Below are 8,302 nucleotides of genomic sequence, written 5' to 3' on the forward strand. Positions count from 1 at the left end.
TTCATCTTTTTCTTTTGTCTTAGAAATCTTAGAAGTACCGAGGGACAGAAGGCCTCATACAGGGAGACCTCCAAGTCTGAAACCAAGACAGAACATACCAGGCCCAGCTTTCCAGGAGCAGCCGTCAGACTGTCTAAATGTTTAATTGTTGGAACAATGCAGAACCCTGTGCAGGCAGAAGGTCTAACAGGTGCCCCAGATGTGGCTGGCAGGAGCTGAGGGTCACTAAGGGCCTCGCCAGTTCCAGATCTGCACAGGAAGTACACAACGCTCTTCTAATTTCTAAATGACTTGTGCAACCTCTATGCGTAACAGCCTGTGGCATGACCACGGAGAAAGACTTCCTGCTTGGTTGCAAGGATGATTTGGACACTGAAGCTCCTTCTGTAGTCTCTGCTTTTTTTCTTTTTTCTTGTTTTTTTTAACTTTCTTTAATTTTGACCACAGTAAAGTCAAGCCACAAAGCCCATACAGTAGAGACAGACAAGCAGCTTTGTCAAACGTAATACAATTCTAAATGCTTTCAGAGAAGATAAACTGTAGTTCTAAAAGCATAATGAATAGCAAATGGAGGTGTAAAATGGACAGATAAAAGAAGGAAAAAAGTATGAAAAAGCTAAAAAGCCAATTAATTGTTGTCAGCATACACAAAGAGAAAGTAACCATTGGAACAGAAAGCTGTATGTTGTTCTTCAAAGCCAGGGTGAGGTGGAGATACCAGAGCACTGGCTGGTGTGCACAATGGCTGATATCTCCCCTGTAGAGCTACATGGAAACTTCAGCGCCTGGCTGTACTTGCCAGTAATAGTATTGCCTCCCAACTGCCTTCTGGGATGCACAGCCTTCCCTCCTTATCTGCCAGTGCCCAGGAGAAACCCAGGTGACAGGGAACACCAGCGTTTTTCAGCAAGACCCCCCTCCGGCTGCTCGGGGAGCCAGGACTAAGAGGCTCAGTGCTGAGCACAGGTGTGGATACAGCCTGGGAGAGCACCCACCTACCATATCAGGGCATCACTGCCCCTTTCCCAGCCAGATTTGGTCTGGATCAGGTCAACCCAAGCTGCCCCTCTTTTTTAACGCTGTAGATGCTCTCAATACACTTGCCAGCTCTTGCTAGTAGACAACTGCCACCAGACTTTGAGCAGAGTACAATGAATAACCATCAGAGCAGCTGAGCTTTGTATGCATTGGTGCATACACAGAATAAATTAGTTCCTAATTCAGCTAAGCAGGATCTTAAAACTTTGAGCATGCTTAATGTCACTGGATGTGTCAGGCTCTTCCTCAGGCTGCAAGACCCTGCCACCATGCTACCAGGCTGTGGTTGGAGGGCAGAAAGCAAAATGGCTTTTCAGTCAGCAGTGTCTTGACGAGGAGGAGGCCACAGGACCCACAAATGCCGATGGTAATATTTTCCCATGCCTCCTCAGTCTTGTCTTCAGTGTTCTCTAAGATATGTTGAGACTGTTGAATTTTAGATGTAGATGTTTTGACTGTCAAGTCAGTTTACATTATGAATAATAACTCATTGACATTTCACCAGAAAAAAAAAAAAAGATTTTAATTAAAATAGATTCCAAAAAAATGATTTACATATTTTGCAATACCACAAGAATGTGGTGGTTTATTATGTCAGGTTTGTCAGGATAGGATTATTCCTGTACATGTCAGATCCCAGGTTCCTGCACTCTGCTCATGGCAAACTTACTACAAGAAGAAATTTGTCCACTGTTTAAAACTGAGCTAATTATGTGGAAAAGTTCATTTTACAGTTCTTGAGTACGTACTTTTGTTTTAGCCCTAGCTAGTACTTCTTCCCCTTCAGGAACGATTTCAAAAGTAGTAAAAGCTTTAGCAGCCCTGAAAACAGAAATGAAAAATCATGTGGTGGCCAGTCTCAGTTCCCTGTGTGTTCTGAGGACTTGATTGAAAACCTACCCAAGCAAGGCATCAGCCCTGTGCAGGGGGAAGGTGCGGCTGGTCGACGTGGAGCCAGGGCACCAAATCTTTGCTCCCAGCACTTCAGGTAATTAGTGCAGTATTGGGACTCTTTGGAAAACTGTGGCCTGTGAGATTAGTGGCTTATCCTGAGGCTATCTGTGAGACAGTTTTTTTTTTTGGTGGTTTTGTTTTTGTCTTTTCCTTTTTAATGCTTTTAAAAGAGGGAAAGCCTTAGAGCCTAAACTTCTAATTCACAGGGGTGCTTTTGAAACGATCACTTTGCCTTGGTCACCCCAAAAGAAACAAAGAGCAGGAGCTGCCAAGCGAACAGAATTGTAACAGGTGTTTGACTTGTTCATAAAGTTGCAGTTATTTCAATTCTTAATACAAACATGGTTTAAATGAAGCCCTCCGCTCCTTTCTTTCTACAGCGGGAATAAGTAGTTCTGATTATAAGAAATAAGCAATGTATAAGTAGCAGTATAATTAACAGCAGAATAATTAAAACAGGGACTGGTGGTTCTATGTTGCTTTCTATTAAATTAATGAGGAAAATTCAGGTGAATTCACTGGAAATTAAGTCTTTATGAGATATACTATGCATGTTTTATCTGTTTTTGTTGTTGTTTTGTTTGCTCATTTTTTAAATAAAAACAACCACACATAATTCTCATATAGTCAAATACACACATATAACAAACATGGAACTTATCAGGTTTTTTTTGTTTTTGTTTTGTTTTGTTTCCTCCCAATTGCAAATGCTTTCATCAGAAAAAAACATTGTGTTAGCACAGAAACTGACATTCACTCTGACAATAATTTGAGCAATTTGTCAAGCCCAGAGGTTCCTTGTCCAATGAGAGGGATTGGGAAGTATCCACCTGAGACAGTCAGCAGCACACAGTCAAAATGCTGGAGACACAGCATGCCTCCAGAGCTTGCTCTCTCTGGCTGAAACCCAAGTGAGAGCCGTATACATAACCACACCCCGACTGAGGTAAGATTTCAAATCCTAAGACTGGAGAATCATTTCTTCTTTCTTGATATGCAAATTTTTACTCACAAGAGAACATCTCCAGAAGAAGAAATTGAGAAAGCTGCATGCATTAGTTTCAGACAGAGCACTTTGGGATGTGGCAGATTTCGGTTCAACCCCCCTGTGTGAACCAAAGAGGGCACAGGGATTTGAACCTTGGTTATCTGTACCCTACAGCAGTGTCTTGTTTACTCCAGTATGCAACATACTCCCCAAATCAGCTCACATTCAGCTTCAGGAATTCGTCTCCCTGTGGATCCTCTATGGATTGGTTTCCATGAGGTTCATTTCTCCAGCTGGATCCCAGGCTTCTGGTGGCTCTCAGGCTGTCGGTCTGTAAGTCTTCTTCCAGAACCAGTACCAGCATCTTTCCTATTTTTACAGCCTGCCCAAAGCAGGGAGAAAGATAGACAATTTGTGGAATTCAGATCACACCAGGCTTTGACTTGTCCTTTTCTGACTGGGGAGTCATACCCAACTGCAAAACTAAGTTTCTTGAGACTTGGGTTGGAATAAGTGGCAGCTTCCTACTGTTTTGCCAACCACCTGAAGGATGGTTGAAGGAAGGATTTCTGTACCGCCATGTAGAGTAGTCTGTACTGAAATATTTCTGATACTGCATTGCCAATAGCACTTGTACAATGTCAGGACTTAGAAGCCAAGATTTCCAGAGATGTTTCTTAAGGCTCGATCAGTTATTGACACACAAAGTAAGGCCAGAACAGTGAGTTCTTCAATCTTCTGGGTGAATCAGATTATACTTAAAAGACATTTTTCAAGTTGCATGACTTTTTTTCTTTTTCTTTTTTTTTTTTTTTTGAGAGAGAGAATATCATTAAAGTTTTGCTTGGTACAAATAAAATATTTGAGTTGACCTAAAAAGAAATGCTAAATTTTATTTTCAGGACTTAAGCCCTTTTATTGTTAACTCTTGTTCCAAATGTTGTTTTGAGAAGCAACAAAAATGATAACATACTTTTTCTTAATATCTATCTTCTAGCTGAAGAAATCACATGTTCTGTTAAATTCTAGGAATACTTTCTGCCTTGCCATAAACCATAATTTTGATGAACAATACATCTTTCACCAAAATACCTGAATGGTACCTGGTTTACAGAAAAAAGACGAGTGCTTTTTGTCTGCAAAGCTGCTACTTCTTGATTTAATCAAAAAGGCCACCTGAAAAGTGAGAAGTCTGGACACTATTCAAGACAAAAGCCTTGCGAGCTGGCTATGGTGTTATGATAGGTACACAGTTCTCTTGTTACTAAATGCAGAATAATGGAGCATCAGATAAAAATGTTCCATGGGGGACAAAGAGAGATTGTTGAATAACAGATTTATGATTCAGAAAACATTCCATGGTATCAACCAAAAACATCAACAAAAAGAAAGGAAAATATAAAGATAAGGAACATCAACCAAATATAGCACTGAGAGCACACAGTTGAGTGCTGACTGGAAAAAACACACCAGTAGGATCACTTGGAAAGTTGACATGAGTTTGGCTTTGTGGTGCTGGGGTGCACAGGTGATTAGTGCCCAGTAGGAGCTTTGGTGGCATTCACACATGGCTGGTGACAGATGTTGGCACATGAGTGGCTCTGGGAGGCAACAGATGGCCCCGGTGGTGTGGAATGTGGAGCCCCCAGCCAGGATGCTCAGAGCAGCAACCTCCATGCCAGGCAGAAGGGTCAATGCCATTCTGGGGTGCAGGACCTTAGAGAAAGGGGCAAAGCCTAGGTTTGCCTGGTGCACAGCTGGAGCTCCCTCTCATCCAGAAATTACAGGGACAGTAGAAAGGGCACAGCCCAGTGTGGCAGCCAGGCATGGGCTTGCTCATCCTTAGTGGCCAACATGCTGCTGTGCTCAGTCTGCAGGCCAGGCTCGGAGCGTGGGATTCCCCTTGGTGCTAACCTGAGCTCCAAGCCTCCCTCTGCAAAGACCATCCTTCTTCATCAGATCCACAGGGGGCCTCAGGTGATCATGCTCCTAATTGTAGCACTTCCGTTAAAGTTTGGTTGGGACGGCTCTGGAAAAAAACATTAAATTAATAAGGTCTATTGGTCTGATAACTCCCCACCTCTAGTAGGTCTCCTGTTTCTGTGCATAGACCATTTCACCTACAAGCTTCTTATAGTAGCATCTGTCTTTCATTACATGATTGTATGGTATCTGGGACTGCAGAGCAGTTAGGCAAAAAATGAGAATGAGAAATGTAGTTAATTTATTTAACTTAAATATAACTTCATCGTGCTGAATGATACCAGGGAGGTATGACCTCAAAATAAATAGCCTACTATTCAATTTTTATTCATGCCCGGTGTACTGTGGTAGTTCCTCTTTGAAGCAAAAGCATATAATTGCCATATGAAAATCCCAATGACCTGAAAAGAGGAATATGCCGATTGCTGTGTTCCTGTGCTATACAGTCTCCCCCAAAGTCTTGCAGGAACCTTTCTTTTCAGCTGGGACAACATTTCACATTTTTCTGCGTGAATTGTTAAAAAAAGAAAGGTGTATTCTCACTCTCAGGCTGTGAAGCTGGCATACATTTTCTCTGAAAAAAACATCAGGTCTATCTGAATACAAGCTACTTTAAAATCGCCTTGCTAGTTTGTTAAGCTCCATAGGAAAATGAACAATGGATTTGTTACTAAAAGTGCTGTAAATTATATTTTATTTTGCTTAGCACCTAGAGAGCAATTAAAAAGATATTTAAATGGGAAATAAATTATGTGGAAAACAAATTAAATTTTCATGCAACAAGAAGGTTCAATAATATAATCATACTTAAAGTTCATGGTAGAGAGCTTTGCTTTGTTTCTTTATGGGACTTCTGAGGTAAATTTTCCCCAAAGCTCTAATGAAGTGTATATGAATATATACACTTTTCCATTAAAAAAAACTATTTAATGTTCTGTCAGATATGGCTACACTTGTGCCTGTATGCTCTGCTTATATAAATGTCTTTCTGGTGCTGTTGCTAAAAAAACTGAACACAGCTGCAGTCAAGATCAACACTGAAGGTAGCTATGTAAATTAAGCCAGAGACTGTGCCTTCTCTTTTTGGTAGGAGTTATATTTCTCATTATCCTTGGTTTTTCAGTCCTCTGATCAGCTACAGAAAAACAGTGGTGGTTATTCACAGCAGGACCAGCAGGTCCCTCCCACACACAACAGGCTGAGGCAGGTAATACCACATTCTGCACAAAATGTAGATAGTATTATCACTAATAAGCAAGTTTGTCTCACTTAGCTGTTTAACTAACAGAAGAAAAGTATGGCTTGAAAAAAAAAAATACACAGAGACTGAGATTACAGTCTCTTTCACCTGGAGGTTAGCTTGGAACTGGGCTCTAAGCAAATCCTTCCACACCAGAAAATTAGGAGGTTTTGCAGTGAATCAGAAACTTGTGGTCCATCTACCCAAGACATGCCTTCAGGGGAGGTGGAGTGGATGGAGGATTTCCACTTGGGCCAGTCAAGTCCCCTCCTTTTCCTCATCTATTGATCTGTTGCAGTGGCTCTGACACCCATGAAGAGCTGTGGCTGAAAGGCTCTCATCAGGAGAGTGTGAAGCTGTGCCACAGACAGTAGCTCTCACGTGAAATGTGTCTGAAGACAGAGAGCTGGGGAAAAATGTTGGTGAGTGGATGAAAGCAGGAGAGTTGAGATGGTGAACTGGAGGGGCTTAGATGGCCCCTAGTAGGAGACCAGATGGACTCCATGGGCTGCACCACAACATGGAGCCTCCTGGAAGAACTCTGGTTTGCTCCCGATCAGACAGCAAGAGCAAAGGATGCTACTAGCTCCCCTGGTAACCCTGCAGAGGATGGAGAGGGTGCTCACCCTGCACACTGGACGGAGAGAGCAAAACACCACAAGCAAAGGGACATAAATCAGGAAAGGCTGAGGATCCCAAACTTGTAGTCCTCCCAGAAAAGTTGAATATGCTGTGGGAGACATTGGCCAAGTCCAGCACTTGGGAAAAGCTGCAGAAAGTGAATTTTCTGATAAAGGTTTGCGAGCACTTAATGGCACCCACAGAACATGTATATTGTGGGGGAAAGGACAGCGATGCCACCACTGCTCAGACCAATGGATTACATTGCAGCAGCAGATGCCTGGGTTATCAGTGCAAAAACAATTGAAATATTTCCTCCTTTTAAACTGAATGTTGGTCCATGATAATGTCACCCCTGTGACAGTGACACTGAAGGAAAAGCCACAGTCAGTAGGGTGTAAACAAGTGAAACTCAGGACACACAGTGTTGCTCTTTATCCTCACTGGGGCATTGTGTGAACTCAGCATTACTGAAGCAGCAACAGTAAGTAGGGGAGAAGGAAGCAGCAGCTGTTGTACTTGGAATACATCTGTCTCCTGATCTTTTTAGGAGTTTGCATTCATCTGGTAGATCTAGGGCCAAAAGAGAAGAGGAAGCATTTGAAGTGCCTGAGTGCAAGGGCTGTGGTAAAACAAGATGTACCCCTCACACAGGGGCTAAGAGAGGAGCTGGGCATCTCACTGCCTCCGTGTCTGTGGCAGAAGAGCCAGGACTGGCCACTCGAGGAAGAAAAAACAGGTCCTCTCACTGCATAGACCCTGCAGGATAACGAAAGTTAAAAAGCAAATGTTTTGCACCAATGAAAATAGGAGCCTTTTCTGCAGAGATGGCTGGTGCTAAATATATCCTAGTGCTCGATGCATCAGCAGGGCTCTGGCAGGGGCCCTTAGATAAACATTGCAGATCATTGTGGCCATTCAGCCCTTCTCTGGGAACCCTTTTGGGTTCTTTCATAAACAAAAGTTTTTCAAAGGAAAATATGAGTTTGGAGGGAGTTATGCTCTATAGTGGAGCATGGCCCCAGGTCCCCAGCATCTTTAGAATCAGCAGTGGCAGCTTGTGCATCACTGCTCTAGCAAAGCCTAGGCATTGATCAACAATGCCAGAGAGGGCAGCTTTGGCCTTGGTCCCTCACATATAAAATGTTTTATCTTTCCTTATGAACAGCCACTGTTAAATGAACCTGCCCATAAATCATTTCTTGCCTCCGGTGAATACAGGGGTGATTTTCAGTTTGAGAGTATGAATTTCTAATCAAAAAGAAGGCTAGTGGGGAAATGCTCTGCTTCCAGGACATTCTCTGCAGGTTTTGATGAAAACACTAGGGAGTAAAATGCAGTGTTGGACATGTGACTTAAAACAAAGAAACAAAAAAACTACCAAAGTCACAGAAAACCAGAGCAAAAAGAGATCCTGCAAAAAATAATTTAGATGGCTAGCACAAGGTGCCTGACACAGCGTGTTCCCAAGCTTTTTC

At 42.5% G+C, this 8,302-nt stretch overlaps 1 long non-coding RNA gene across 3 annotated transcripts in view; it reads left to right on the forward strand.

Annotated features, from left to right (window-relative positions):
- The window catches only part of LOC106042539 (uncharacterized), a 60,258-nt gene extending 55,092 nt beyond the window's left edge, over window positions 1-5,166 (forward strand). For 2 of the 3 annotated variants that reach the window (XR_010826336.1, XR_010826337.1), the window contains one exon: window positions 24-5,165. This is a non-coding gene — a long non-coding RNA (uncharacterized lncRNA). Of the gene's footprint in view, window positions 1-23 lie in introns of all 3 variants that reach the window. The other variant, XR_007164412.2, reaches the window with a different exon arrangement.
- Window positions 5,167-8,302: the final 3,136 nt, after the last annotated feature.

The sequence above is a fragment of the Anser cygnoides genome, chromosome 1 (assembly GCF_040182565.1).
Source record: "Anser cygnoides isolate HZ-2024a breed goose chromosome 1, Taihu_goose_T2T_genome, whole genome shotgun sequence".
NCBI lineage: Eukaryota > Metazoa > Chordata > Aves > Anseriformes > Anatidae > Anser > Anser cygnoides.